The 14,805-nt window shown below is 44.7% G+C and overlaps 1 pseudogene; it reads right to left on the reverse strand.

The window, feature by feature from the left end:
- Nucleotides 1–220: 220 nt before the first annotated feature.
- LOC127031230 (olfactory receptor 14A16-like) lies at nucleotides 221–1,155 on the reverse strand (annotated as a pseudogene).
- Nucleotides 1,156–14,805: the final 13,650 nt, after the last annotated feature.

Here is a 14,805-nt window from a genome sequence, read left to right on the forward strand (position 1 = left end):
TATACAGGCAAACAGATAGATAATGATATTATTTACATTGGCATGCATTTACATTAGGTCCATTGACTTAAGTGGTGTTTTAATTTTTGCCAGTGAAAATTCCCCTTTTTGCATAAAGAGATGGCAAACCATGTTCTCGTGGAAACAATTATGTCATCATTTGATTATATTTATAAGGAAACATAGAAGGAAATTAAAATCAAAAGAGAAAGATGGACATTTATTTGGTCATAAATAACCTCTGCCCAATCAGTTTCCTCAGGGCAGCTTTGATCTCCTTGTTCCTCATGCTGTAGATAATCGGATTCAGCATCGGAGGTACCATGGAATAGAAAACATCCACCATGTGATCCAGACATGATATGGACCTGGAGTTGGGTTTCAGGTAGGCAATGATGCCAGTGAAAACAAACAAAGAGACAACAGTGAGGTGAGGCAGGCAGGTGGAGAAGGTTTTATGCCGGCCCTGCTCAGAGGGGATTCTCAGCACTGATCTGAAGATCTGAACATAAGACACAATTATTAAAAAAAGCAGTTTAAGACTAAGCATGTACTAAAGGCAATAACCCCACTTTCACTGAGGTCTGAGTCAGAACAGGCCAACTTGAGTAACTGAGGGATGTCACAGAAAAACTGATCTACCACATTTCCTCCACAGAAGGATATTGCAAATGTGTTCCCGGTGTGCAGGGCAGAGTAAAGAATACCACAGATCCAGGCACTGGCTGCCATTTGGACACAAGCTCTCCTGTTCATCACTCTCTCATAGTGCAGTGGTTGGCAGATGGCGACATATTGGTCATATGCCATGACAGTCAGGATGTCGAGATCAGCTGAACCAAGGAATATGAGAAGAAAGACCTGGGTGACACATCCAGAATAAGTAATCACCCTGGTGTTCATGAGGGAATTGGCCATGGATTTGCGGATGGTGACAGAGATGAATCCAAGGTCCAGAATAGACAAATTCATCAGGAAGAAGTACAAGGGGGTGTAAAGATGGTGGTTGAGGAGTATAGCTGTGATTATGAGAAGGTTCCCGATAAGGCCTGTCAGGTAAAGCACCAGAAACATCACAGAGTGCAAAATCTGCAGCTCCCGAATATCAGAGAATCCCAGGAGAATGAATTCTGTAATGGTGGTTTGGTTGGACATTTTCTTCCTCAGCATGTTGTGCGATGGCTGTGGAGGGAAGAAGGTCCATAGTCAGGATTCAAGTGTCAGAGAGAATGGCCTTGATTCTCTTCTGAGTAATGTCCCACAATCCTCTATTAAATGTTCACAGCACTCCTCCCATACTTCCATTGACTAAGGGCAGGGAGTGCTCCTCACTGCTGACGATCAGAGCACTAGAGAGAGAAGGGCAGTGAGGTAATAGCTGCTATTGGATCAGCTTCCATGGGTGAGAGAGAAAAGCTTTCAGGCCTCACATACTACCTCATCAACCTTGTCTATTTAATATTCTGGGACCAGCATGGCTACAAGTACTGCATACAATCACACCAGTACTCAGGTGTGTTATCACACTAGTGTCGATTAGCATAACTCCCATAAAATCCATGGGGCTGCATCAGTTTGCACTATCTGGGGATCTGGCCTAAGATGTCACTTGAACAAATGCATTAAAGACTGGAACAAATTGCAAAAATCCCCCACAGATCAAGCAAAGATGGGTCCTCAACTCTGTCAGACAACACAGGAAAAACATGGGAACGAAACTAAAGTACTAGAACTCCAGGACAGCCCAAATCCCACTTTCTAGGGGAATATGACAGACTCGCTGAGCATCGTAAGTGCTAGCTTGTCTGTAACAATTCCTCCTCAAACTCTGTTTATAGATAACCTGCCACTCGGTTACAAATTGATTAATATCAAGTATCAGAGGGTTAGCCGTATTAGTCTGGATCTGTAAAAGCAATCATGTCTGTTATTCTATAAGGTGCCACAGGACACTTTTCTGCTTTTACAAATTGATTAATGGCATCAATCCCAGCAGCACTCCCATCTCTGAGTTAAGATGGGCTAGAAGCATTGCACAGTTACTGGTAGGTTGTGTCGTTTCCCTCTGTGACTTTATATCTGGTCTGTGCAGGTCAGAGGCAGTCAGGAGACTTGGCTTTTGTTCTTTTCTCTGCCAGGGACCTGCTGTGTGACCTTGGGACAGTCACTTCCTCTCCTCAGTCCTCTGTTTCCCGCTCCCTCCTTTTCTCTGACTTTTTTTTAATGAGCTCTGAAAGGGATCGGCTGTGTCTTATCGTGTATCTGCACTGTGAACCCATTTACAGACTCTGTGCTCAGCTGGCAGCAGTGTTGCACACGGGTTATGGTGATAGATGAAGAAGTCTGGGTTTCTGTCCCATTGACCTCCAGAGGGTTCACCTACATAGCAGAGGGGAATAGCTTCCCAGCTCCAGCAGATGGACATGGGCTATGTCTGCTCAAGTTACTGCACAAAACATACCCATGTAGCCAGAGGTAGCCTGGGCACAAACTCAGGCTTCATCTGACTACGAACCCACAGAGTTTAGGCAGGCTTGTATTGAGATGGCTAGACGGAGCCGCTCCCTGTGCTAGCCCCATGTACTCTGCTATGAGCTAGTGAAGTCTGCCTATCTGAGTTTGGAAGCATGCCCCAAGCTGTGGTGTAGATATGCCCTTAGTGTCCTTGGGCAACGTCCAGATAGACAGCCTGCCACTGCTCGATTCAACCCAGATTCTGAGTTTCAAGGTTCTAGAATGTCTGTTAGGTACAGCTCATATTCCCTGGGCGTCAGCTATGCTGTTTATTCAGTTCTGTCATCCTGCAGTTATGTCTTTGAAACAGAAATAAAAATGGATGTAACAGAATGACAGTGCTTTTTTTTTTTTATAATTGGAGATATATCTATCTCCTAGAAATGGAAGGGACCTTAAAAGATGATCAAATCCAGCCCCCTGACTTCACTAATTTTTGCTCCAGATCCTTAAGTAGCTCCCTAAAGGATTGAACTCACAACACTGCGTTTAGCAGACTAATACTCAAACCACTGAGCTACCCCTCATTGGATAATATTACTGCTTCCCACCCTGGTCAATAATGTTCTCCTTAAAATTTTAAAGGAAAATTTGTATTTTCAGTTAAAATTTTTTCATGGAAAGTATCTATCTATCTATCTAAAAGCTGATTTTTTTTTCTTTGGGGAGAGGGAGATTTTGATTGGAATTTTTCAGTTTTCAGGAGAGAATGATTGGTTCTCTGTTGCAAAAATCCCAATGTTTGGAAATTTAGGGGACTTCTATAAAAAAACAACATTTCTAATGAAGAAAAAAAGACAATAGCAAACTTACTATGTTGGTTTTTGGACAGCATTTCCCAACTTGCAAGCATTTGATCCTGCAGTGCTAGAAATTATTGGCCACTGTCTATCTATATATCTTTATGCACAACAATCTCTTTGTCTCTCTCATTAACCCATCACTGCATTACCCAGCACTGATTTTCATGTTCTGCCACTGGATTTCTGAGTTGCTGGGTCTCTCTGCAGTTCCAAGCAGACAGGGATCCACTCCACAGATGGGCACTTCCTGCTCCACTCCTGCGGCAGGCTTGGCTGAAAAGAGAAGGATTAAATAGGATCAGGGACTGAAAGTCCCTCCCAGCTGTACAGCTTGACATGGCTACAGCCCAGGAAGTCCCTGCTCTGGGGCTAAATAGTTGAATGATGTCTCCAGGGTTATGAGCCCAGCAATGAGCTCACCGCTGAACAAATCACCCTGACAAAATACTCTAACTGACCCCACAGGGGGAGAACACAACCCAACCTGGATCTTACACAATAGCAACATCTCTGGAAGGACCCTTGGCTAAAAAACAAGGCAGGGCTGAGGCTAAAGAGTGTCCCAAGATATTTGCCAAATCAAATATATATTTATATCACAGACAGGTGACCTGCAATATCTTAGAGCCTAGTGGCACCAGAAGCTCAGCTGGCCTGGAATAGCCTCTTCTTTCATTCATGCTGCATAATTACTTCTAGAGGGAACAGAGGGTTTTTTTGTTTTGTTTTTTTCCCTGCATTGGATCAGCAGCTCTTGGGATGCAGCCAGCAGAGGAACCCACAGCTCAGGCTGCCCTGGCTGCTTGAAATGGATCACTAAGAAGTAGCCAGAGGCAAACATTAAAAAAGAAGTGTCATGTCCTGAGCTGGTGTAAATTAAGACAGATTTCAGTGTAGCTAGAGCTGGTTATGTGAATGATGGCCTGGCCCTATGGCCGATTTATATCAGCTGAGGGTTTGGCCTTTCAGAGTTCAGTTTGTTTAGTTGGGATTAGGAGTGTCTTTTGAAAGACCATTTTGTATGTGGAGTGGGGGATAGGGCCAGGTTGGAGATTGAAGTTTCCACAGTTTCTTCTGAGGATCACCACCCTCTCCTCTCCTTCTATGGCATGTCTACGGCTCATCATCAATCCTGGAAGTGGCCACAGAATGGGAGCTGTTGGATGGTCCTCAGTGTGCCATGTCCCTGTGTAGCTGATGGAGCTGTGTCACGGAGATGGCCAACAGGAGATGGACCACACATGGCCAGGAATGGGCTAAGCAGCCTATAGCCCTGGCTAGAGAGGAGTCTGATTGCAACTCTGTTCTGGTTCTAAGTCTTCTGCTTGGACCACGCTCCAGATAAACCTTCCATAAATTGAGGCCCAAGCTGAACAACAACCAGCCATCACTGCCACCTCCTGGCCTGGGGCAGGAAACTGAGGATCTCAGTGGAGGTTCATCAGATCAGTGTCCACCAAGGCTGGTGACTCATTGGAGAATTGAACTCAAGCATTTTGGAAGCAGCTTCTTAGAAATGGCTGTTCCACCTAAGGAGGTGTTTGACAGTGTGCCCCATAAGGCTTTATGGGTGGCTGCTTATAAATGTGAGTATGATATAACTGAAATAGGGTTTTGCTATATATTCCATGTAACATATTTATGTAAAGGTTATGGATCTACTGGTTATATTCATCCTAGTTGTATGCAGGCACCATTTGTGTGTACAAAGTTATGAACATTGGGTGCATAATTGCTTGATTTCTAAGTAGCCTTAGTTAGAACATTTGGTCACTTCTTGGCAAAGGCATGTGCAAGTTAAGTGCTCAATCAGGAAGCACTTAACAGACAAAAGATTTTGGAAGACTCCAATCCACATAAGAAGTCTGCCTGACGATGTTCAAGGTAACATCTGGGTAATGGCTACTACCTGCAAGTCCTGAGTCATGCATGGGCATGTGACTTGCCCATGTGATTCCAAATCTCCATTTTGTGACTGGATCCTACACAGGGTGAGAAGAGGGTCTCCACCCACAAGAGAAAGTCTATTTAAACCCCTGGGAGACCCCTCTGTTTTGTCTTCAGCTGGCTAAAGAAGGAGCCTCTCCATCCCCAGGATACTTGAAGAAAACTGGAACAAAGGACAGTGACTGCAAGGGGTATGAGTGATTGCTGGACCCAGGCTAAAAGATCGGTCTGTAAAAGGGAACATTCTGAAACTGGTGAGGATCTTGTCTGTATTTAGTTTGACTAGACATAGATTTGCACATTTTATTTTATTTTGCTTGGTGACTTACTTTGTTCTGTCTTTTACTACTTGGAACCACTTAAATCCTACTTTCTGTATTTAATAAAATCACTTTTTACCTGTTAATTAACTCAGTATGTGTTAATACCTGGGGGAGCAAACAACTGTGCATATCTCTCTGTCAGTGCAATAGAGGGTGAACAATTTATGCGTTTACCCTGCATAAGCTTTATACAGGGTATAATGGATTTATTCGGGTTTAGACCTCATTGGGAATTGGGCACCTGAATGCTAAAGACAAGCACACTTCTGTGAGCTGGGGCAGGTAACTCAGACCCTGGGACTGTGTTTGAGGAGACAAGTGTGTCTGGATCAGCAAGACAGGGTACTGGGGCCCAGAGCTGGCAGGGAAAACAGTCTTGGCAAATCAGTTGGCAGCTCTCAAGGGGGTTTCTGTGATCCAACCTGTCACAGGAGGTGTGGGGGGGTGTTGCTCAGCAAACCTCCCTGAAGGGCACAGAGCTCTGCCTAATAAGGCTTGTGATGTGCCCCTAGAGTCCTGCTGACAAAGATCAAGTGATTGGGGACACAGTGTCCTGCACTGAGGACCCAGAGCTCTTTTTCTGCACATTGCAGGGACCTGAAATTGTTTTTTAGCCTCTCCTGTTGCGCCATCTTGGAGAAGCTGTGCTTGTTCAGGGCAGCATTTAGGGTGCCAGGGCAAAATCCTGCACCCATTGCTCATGGTTCTGGCAACAGTCATTGTCAGTGGTGTCTGAGCAATGGCTGCAGGAATCGTCCTAGGGAATGGGCTTAGAGACTGCTGCTCTGGGTCTGGCCAGCCATGCAACTGTCCCAGACTGGGTACCCCAGGGCTTCCAGTCTCTTGGAACCCCTGAGTCCCCAGGCTTCCTGTCTCAGTGTTGATTCCAAGGAGCCAATTGGCCTGGGAATCTGGAAGCCTTTAGGTTCCAGCCCAGGACAGTCTGCGTGGCAAGGTTACCCCAGAGCCATGGACACTGGGATTCAAGGCTCCCAGCTCCATGACATGGAATCTGGAAGCCCTCAGAGCTCTGTCTTGAGCCAGGGTTCTTGGGGCTTCCAGGCTGCAGAGCAGAGAGCTGAGCTCCCATTCAAGCCAGGGACCCCCAGCTATGATCCCTGATCCAGAGATAAAGAACAGAAGAGGCTCTCCAGAGCAGTCAGAGGGGAAGTGTTGCTGGAGTGACCTGCACTGCAGAGCAGGAACAGAACCCATCAGAGGGAGTTAGTAGCCCAGGAGGGGAGTAACAGCTTGGTGAGGCTGGGCCAAGGCAACCCGGGGATTCTAGCTTTGAGACAACTCCTATTCTGTGTTAATAAACCAGTCCCCAGAAGGGGTGAGTAATTCAAATGCATCAATTGTAGGAGATGGATTAACGGGGAAAGAGAAATATTCAGGCGGTAACAGGTCTGACACCAGTTTAGCCCTAGCCCTAACCCTTATCCAATAATAAAGGATGAGTTTTAAAATATAAATCGTCAGTGGAACTGCTCATGTGTTTAAATATAACCACTTTCTAAAGGGGTTTACTGGATCAAGGCCTTAGTGCAAAATATGCAAAGGAAGTGAGCTATGGATTAATAATCATGAGCACTGAGAGCAGATTCTCAGCTGGCGTAAATTCTCAAGCTCAGCTGATGTCAGTGGAGCAATGGCAACTTAAACTAGCTGAGGACTGGCACATTCACTTTTAAGGAACCCTGGTGTGATAGTTCAATTTATTCACTCAGGGAAGAGAAACAGGGCATGTTAAAATGTATCCAGTGAAAATGGCACAAACACCAGGCACTTATGATGAGCTGTTTGTAAATGATCTGTGAAGTAAGATACTCATAGAAATCCTTTGATAAATAATGTTTAATAATGAAAACTTATGGACAGTCATGGAGAGGAAATGAGTCACTGTCATTGGAATTCTCTATCGATCGATCTATCGATCTCTCTATCGAATCACATGCTATGTTTTTGTCCCTCATATATTATATTATAAAGACAGCCCAGTGCCCACATTCTAGGAAAATAGGACAGGCTTGCTGAGCATCCTAAATGCCAGAGGTAGAATGAGCATCAGCTGACTACGAAGCCTCAGAGTCCAGCTGGGTTTCCAGTGAAGGGGTGAGACTGAGCTGCTGCCTGCGCTTCCCCCATCTACTCCACTATGTTTAACACAGAGCAGGTGAAGTCTGCCTAGCTGTGTTGGGAAACTCACTCCCAGCTGTGCTGTAGATGTGCTCTCCATGTCCTTAGGCAGGGTCCAGATAGGCAGGCTATGACTGAGTTTCAAGGTTCTAGCATGTCTATTAGGTACAGCCCATATTCCCTGGGCTGTCATCTCTGCTGTTTGTTCAGTTCTTCCATCCAGTTATGTCTTTGAAACAGAAACAGTAATGGATGTAACAGAATCGCAACATTTGAAATTATTGTATCATTGGACAACATTAGTGCTTCCTACCCTGGTCAATAATTTTCCGATCAGGGCCGGCTCCAGGCACCAGCAAAGGAAGCAGGTGCTTGGGGAAGCCAAGGGAATCTTGGGGCAGCCAATGGGTCTTCGGCAGGAATTCGGCGGCAGGTCCCTCTCGGATTGAAGGACCTGCACGGAATTGCAACCAAAGAATGCAATGCCGCAGTTAAGCTGCTGCTGAAGTGTCGCCAATTACAGCTTTATCTTTTCTTTTCTTTTATTTTTTTCTCCACTTCGCTACTTGGGGTGGCAAAAAAGCTGGAGCCGGCCCTGGTTCTGATTTAACTCTATTTTAAGAAAATATCGGTTTTCAGTTAAACAAATTTTCCTGCAAGGTCTCATCTATCTATCTATCTGTCTATTTATGCTTCCACCATCTTCAGGCCATCAGAGTGCCTGGCACATAAAACCAGTAGCCATAACTAAGTCATGGTGGACTTCATGGAATCTCACCTGGGGGTTGGAATTCTGCCTCAGACATGAGGAGCTTTGTTGGTTTGCTTGAATATCTGTTTTTTTGTTTTATTTTGTTTGTTTCGTTGGTTTCTTTGTTCCAGGTGGATTTTGGGGGTGAGAGAGGGTTGAAATGGTATTTCGAGTGAGTGGGAATACTGGGTTTCTTTTTTTCCCGATATACTGGAGATGTCAGTCTCATCATCTCTTTGGTGGGGAGTTCTGGGAGAGCTGAAGTTTTGCTTCCAACAATGTTGCAGTGGAGGAAGAGTTTCTGTAGGTGTTCAGATGGCTGAGTTCCTACTGAATGATTATTTTAATGTTTCAGAGGTTTTAATATATTACTATGTGTTAGGCAACTGGAGCTTTATATAGGCTCCTTGTGCCCCAGATATGCCTGGCAGCTATATTACACCTATATCTGGTCTACACTTAAAATTTAGATCAACATAGCAACATCACTCAGGAGAGTGAAAAGGTCTGAGTGATGGAGCTATGACAAGCTAGGCCCAGGTGTACACATAGTAAGGTTGATGGAAGAATACTTCAATCTAGCTGCCATTGTTCAGCTAGGTGATTTTCCCACTAACCCCCTATCCATCCCTATTGGTTGTGTCTATGCTACAGGGTTACTCTGGCACATCTATAGAACCTTGTCTATGTTGCTATATTCCCAAAGTGCCAACATGGACTCTGAGACTGAACTGGCAGAACTAGTGAAAAAACTTGTTTTTTCTCTGTAGATAAGCTGTGTAAATGAGCAGACTCACTCCTGTGGAGCCTCCTGCTGGTGACTCCTGGGAATTAGCTCTGGCACAGCCTGGAGCACCCTCTGCAGGCTGGTGATCCATCTCTTCTCTGGCCCCCATGTCCCTCCCTGGACCTGGTGCTCTTTTACATGGGGTGCTGCCCCCTGGTAGTAACCCCTTTCTCTCAGGGGTCTCCCTTCCCTGGGAAACCCCCACCCTCTATCCCCACCTTGCCTGTCATTGTCTAGCCCCTGCACCCTGGCGCAGACTGCTGTGTTAGCCGACTCATCACTGGCAAGGTTGGGTTTGGACCTGCTGCCTTGGCCTACCCCTGGCCTGCCCTCTGCAACCCCCAGTACCTGTTGGCCCAATGCTAAGCCACAGTCTGGGGCTTTCCAGGCTGGAGCTCCCCAGCTCTTCTACCTTTCCCCAGCCCTGCTTCACTCAGATACCTTGTGTCTAGCTCCCTACAGCCAAGCCCATCTCCCTCTGTAGCTAGAGAAAGACTCCTGTCTGCTGCTGGCTTCTCTGTCTTTATAGAGCCAGCTGAGTCTGCTTGGGGCGTGGCCCCAGCTGCAGCCTCTTCCTCCAATCAGCCCAGCCTAAAGCTGCTTTCTCCAGCCACAGTCCCTTCTAAGAGCTGTTTTTATCCCTTTAGGGCAGGGGCAGGGGTCCACCCTGCTAAAAGCTGGCTTTGAACTTTGCTGGAATTAAAGGACCTATGATGTGGGAAGATTTATCTGTGTCTATTTCAGATGGGCTTGTGAGAGTCTGGAGCCCTACACAGCTCAGAAGCAGATGTCCAGAGGCAAAAATTGATTCTGCTGAGGGCTTTCCCTTCATCCATTTCCCTGGTTCTTGTCACACAGTCAGAAAGCAGAAGACCAGAAGTTCGAAGTGCAAGCAATGCAATGTTTATTGGGGTTACTTTCAAGCAAGCGTATCCATAGCTCTGATGCCGCAGAGCTTTATCCCCATGTTCCCATTCCCCTCATTCTTAGCAGGCCCAAATATGCATGGCCTTTGTCCCACCTCTTACAATTTATAGTCATGTTTCATTTTGGAAGGTCTTGAGTCTGAGAGCTTCAGTACCACGTCTTTTGTATCTCATGGGAGGGGTAAGGAGTGAGGTTGTGCTTTGGTCAAGAACAGACTTTTCTTTGGCTTTTAGTGTTTCTTATGCCTCCCCCGACATTCCTCCTTACCCCTTCTAATTGGTTTCTTGACCTTGGCTTGAGAGAGGAGCCAGGCAGCCTTCCAGAGTATGCTCATATATTACACTCCCATCATGCTCAGGAACACTTTAACCATATCCTTTATCATTTCTCATTTTACTGTAAGCCCCATCTGGTTGTGGGAAATGCAACACACAGTGTCTTTGTTCACACATATTAGTAAGGATATAAAAGTATCAAAAGTCAAACAGGCAAAACCCAAAATTCTGTCTCAGGCTAACAGGCCTACAGGCTAACAGATTCATCAATTTCCATGCCAAAAGGGACCATTGTGATCTTCCAGTCTGACCCCTGCATAGCATAGGTCTTAGGATCCCCCACAGTGTTTCCTGATTCTACCTCAGCTTCTGTGTTTTCAATGGCTGGATTACAAAGGCATTTAGGCAGCTAAGGATGGAGACAGGCACTTAGTGTGACTTATCAAAGCTTCTGTGTGAGATAGGTGACCAAGTTCTCTTCACTTTCAATAGGAGTTAGGCATCTAGTCTGGTTAGATGAATTTTAAATCCTGCTGGGCATATATTAGAACAGTTAGGTGCCTAAATCCCTTTGCAATTCTGGCTCCATCTCTATCTTGTTAGCTTCCAAGGCCTGGGCTTCTCCTGAATTTCAGAAATATTAAGCCTGTGGTTTGCAAAAAGAGACTAATAGAACAAACCTTGGGCTTATATGGCCAATATGTAAACATCTGCAAACCCACGAAGCATAAGACTGTAATTGTCTTTATCCAGGGAACTGTGGGCACTTACAGGGTTAGGCAGCAGTTGAGCAGAGGTTCTGAGGATGTAAATTTTGGACTTAGATACCTAAATCCTTTTGGGTATCTGACCACTGCTCAGTGGGGTTTGATTGGGACAGTTGGTGTAGAGACAAAAGCAACTCCTTGATCATAGAATATCAAAGTTGGAAGGGACCTCAGAAGGTCATCTAGTCCAACCCCCTGCTCAAACCAATCCCCACTCAGATTTTTATCCTAGTTCCCTAAATGGACCCCTTAAGGATTGAATTCACAACCCTGGGTTTAGCAGGCCAATGTGCAAACCACTGAGCTATCCCTCCTCCCTAAAAGAAATATTAAAATAAATAATTGGAGGTATAGCTATCTCCTAGAACTGGAAGGGACATTAAAAGGTCATTAAGTACAGCCCCCTGCCTTCACTAGCAGGACCAAGTATTGATTTTGCCCCAGATCCTTAAGTGGCCTCCTCAAGGATTGACCAGGTGTCATAAACAGATAGTTAAGGGTTAATGTCTCTTTTACCTGTAAAGGGTTAAGAAGATCAGTAAACCTGGCTGACCCCTGACCAGAGGACCAATAGGAGGACAAGATATGTTCAAATCTTGGTGGAGGGAAGTCTTTGTTCTTTTTGGTTTTGGGTGTTGTTCCCTCTTGGGACTAAGAGGGACCAGACGTACACCCAGGCTCTCCAAATCTTTCTGAATCAGTCTTTCATGTTTCAAAATTATGAGTAATAGCCAGGCAAGGTGGATTAGTCTTATTTTTATTTTCTCAACTTGTAAATGTTTCTTTTGCTGTAAGGATTTTTACCTCTGTCTGCTGTAACTTTGAACCTGAGGCTAGAGGGGTTTCCTCTGGGCTATATAAATCAAAGTACCCTGTAAAGCATTTTCCACCCTGATTTTACAGAAATAAAAGGTAAAAATTCTTTCTTTAATTAAAGCTTTCTTTTTAAGAACCTGATTGATTTTTCCTTGTTTTAAGATCCAAGGGAATTGGATCTGAACTCACCAGGCATTGGTGGGGGAAAAAGGAGGGGGGATGGTTAATTCCTCCTTGTTTTAAGATCCAAGGAGTTTGGATCTGTGTGAAGTCTCTCAAGGCAACCCAGGGAGGGGAAAGTCTGGAGGGAAAGGAGGGGAGATGGTAATTTCTCCTTGTTTTAAGATCCAAGGGGTTTGGATCTGTGCTCCCCAGGGAAGGTTTTGGGGGAACAGAAAGTGTGCCAGACGCTAAATTCTGACTGGTGGCAGTGTACCAGATCTAAGCTAGTAATTCAGCACAGAAGTGTTCATGCAGGTCCCCCACATTTGTACTCTATATTTCAAAGTGAGGAAAGAAACCTTGACACCAGGCCAATGCTCAAACCACTGAACTATCCCCTCCCCTTCCTCTTATTTCCTCAGCTAGCCTGTCCCTTCCTGCTCTGAGGTGTCTGTAACAGTTACATGGAAAGGGAGTATGAACTGAGACATCACATCCCTTTCACACATCCAGTGGGGGCTAAGGAGGGGATTGTCCTGATTTCTGATTATGCCTTTTGGGGGCACAATCTATTCTCAGGCTTTGCCACAGCATTAAGCTTCTGAATGGTGTTCAAGGGATATATCAGCCCAGGAATTTACATATCGATTGCAACCAAAGCAATCAGACTGAGTGGGAAATTCTTCAGGAAACCCCCATGAGTATTGCAGAGCTGTGATTATTCCCACTGGGCATTAGCAGGGGAGAGAAAGGAAAACATTTTAACAGGATGGGCCAAAATTATCCTAGGTTCATATCCATTGATTTTCATGGAAATGCACCAGGAAGGGGTTGGCCCAGTGGAGGGACCTGTATCTGATTCTGCAGCTTCTTGTGCAATTAGAGTGGGAACAAGGGAATGTGGATGCTGCAGAGTCTGGAATAATATAGTGGATTCTTACTCCAGGCTGTGATCTGTGACAGGGATTGTCAGAGTGGCTTAAAAGAATCAGGTGCCTAACTCCCAATTGACTGAACAATCAGTGTGACCTACCTAGCTCCCAGAGACCCTTGCAGATAGCCTAGCCTTCATTCAGAAAGATTTCTATAAAGCCCCTTGGTATTTTATTTTTCATTGTTTGCCCTAAGTTTGCGTGGCCAGATGATTAGCCCAAGAGTCTGAAATCTTAGATTTTTCAATAGAACATATAGAAGCCCAGGAAGCATCTGGGTAGTCTTCCCCCACTTACCAGAGCCATGCCTATAGCCTCCCCAAGAGGGACCCTTTCCCTAGATGACAGGTTTTCTTCTCCATGCCCCCAGTGCTCTCAACAGTAATGAACCTCATGGAAGCAAATACTTTCCCAGTGATGCCAGATTCAGAACAGGGGCTTGAACCTGGCTCTCCCACCTTCCAAACAAGCATCCTAAACATCAGGATGGAAAAATTCTTCAGCTTTCCCCGTTTTTCTTGTTGGAACTATTCCACTTTGTCTAAATAATTAACCCCTCATAGGAACAAAGATAGTGACTCTGTAGCCAACAGCTGGGGGCCCTGTGGGAGTTTGTTTTCCCTAATTCGAGGCAGCCCAAGCTCTGACCACTTCAGCTGTTGTCTCTTTCTCCAGAAATTCCGTCTGGATGCGGGCCTTCTTATATTATTAAACAGTAAATCACCAATCTTTAATGTTACTGTACCCATTCCCAAGTGGGGGCCCTTTGCAGGTATCAATGAATGTCTTGGGGCTTGTTAGTTTGTTTTCTAAACATGTTTATTTCATGCTTAAAGTTTGGGGGTTGTTTATTAAATAAAATGGGTGTATCATAACAACAGTAAGCACCCTACAAATACCCAGAGTTTTTAAATGTTTGATTGTCTTTAGAGCAAATGCTTGTTCTAAAGTATGGTGGAGGTTTGTGAACCTTTAAAACCTTTCAGTTTGGGGTTAGACCTTTGTTTATGTTTATAAGATATTATTTTAAACTTTTAATGACTTTGAGTAGAAAGAGTGACACATAGTGTTCAAACAACTCCTGGGTGACACTTAAACGGTCCAATAGCATTCTACCAACTCCTGGGGTTATAGTTAAACTGTTCAATAGCATCTGCAAACTCCTGAAGTTTTCTTTCATTTCATATTAATCAGAACTCGCCATCCTCACCCACCCACCTCCCTTGTGTGGGTGTACACCCATCAAATTTAATTACTGATCACTAACAAGATTAACCTTGTTGGTAACAAGGGAGAGTAATCTCAGTTACCCTGGCTATTCAGTGGGAGTGTGGCTAAAACCATTCAGTTCAACAGGATGAGTCAGCTCTATTGTACTCAAACACGTCTGAACCATCCCTGTGTTCTTTTTTTTTAATTGTAAACACATTTTTAGGGGTCCTCCCCTCACAAGATTTTACCACATATATTTCAGCTTTTTGCTGTAAATGAGTCTCTTTTACACAAAGACACAAGAGCGAGGTTCTCACAAACCATTTTTTTTTATTTAAAAGGCATACGGCTTCTTGAAAACAGAGTGAGATGCTCCATTAAAACTTTTAGCTCACTTAAGGGCCACAGAGCCATTTTAACAGATAGTCACAAAGCCCTTTTCAATAGATT

Source organism: Gopherus flavomarginatus, chromosome 11, assembly GCF_025201925.1.
Source record: "Gopherus flavomarginatus isolate rGopFla2 chromosome 11, rGopFla2.mat.asm, whole genome shotgun sequence".
Lineage (NCBI taxonomy): Eukaryota > Metazoa > Chordata > Testudines > Testudinidae > Gopherus > Gopherus flavomarginatus.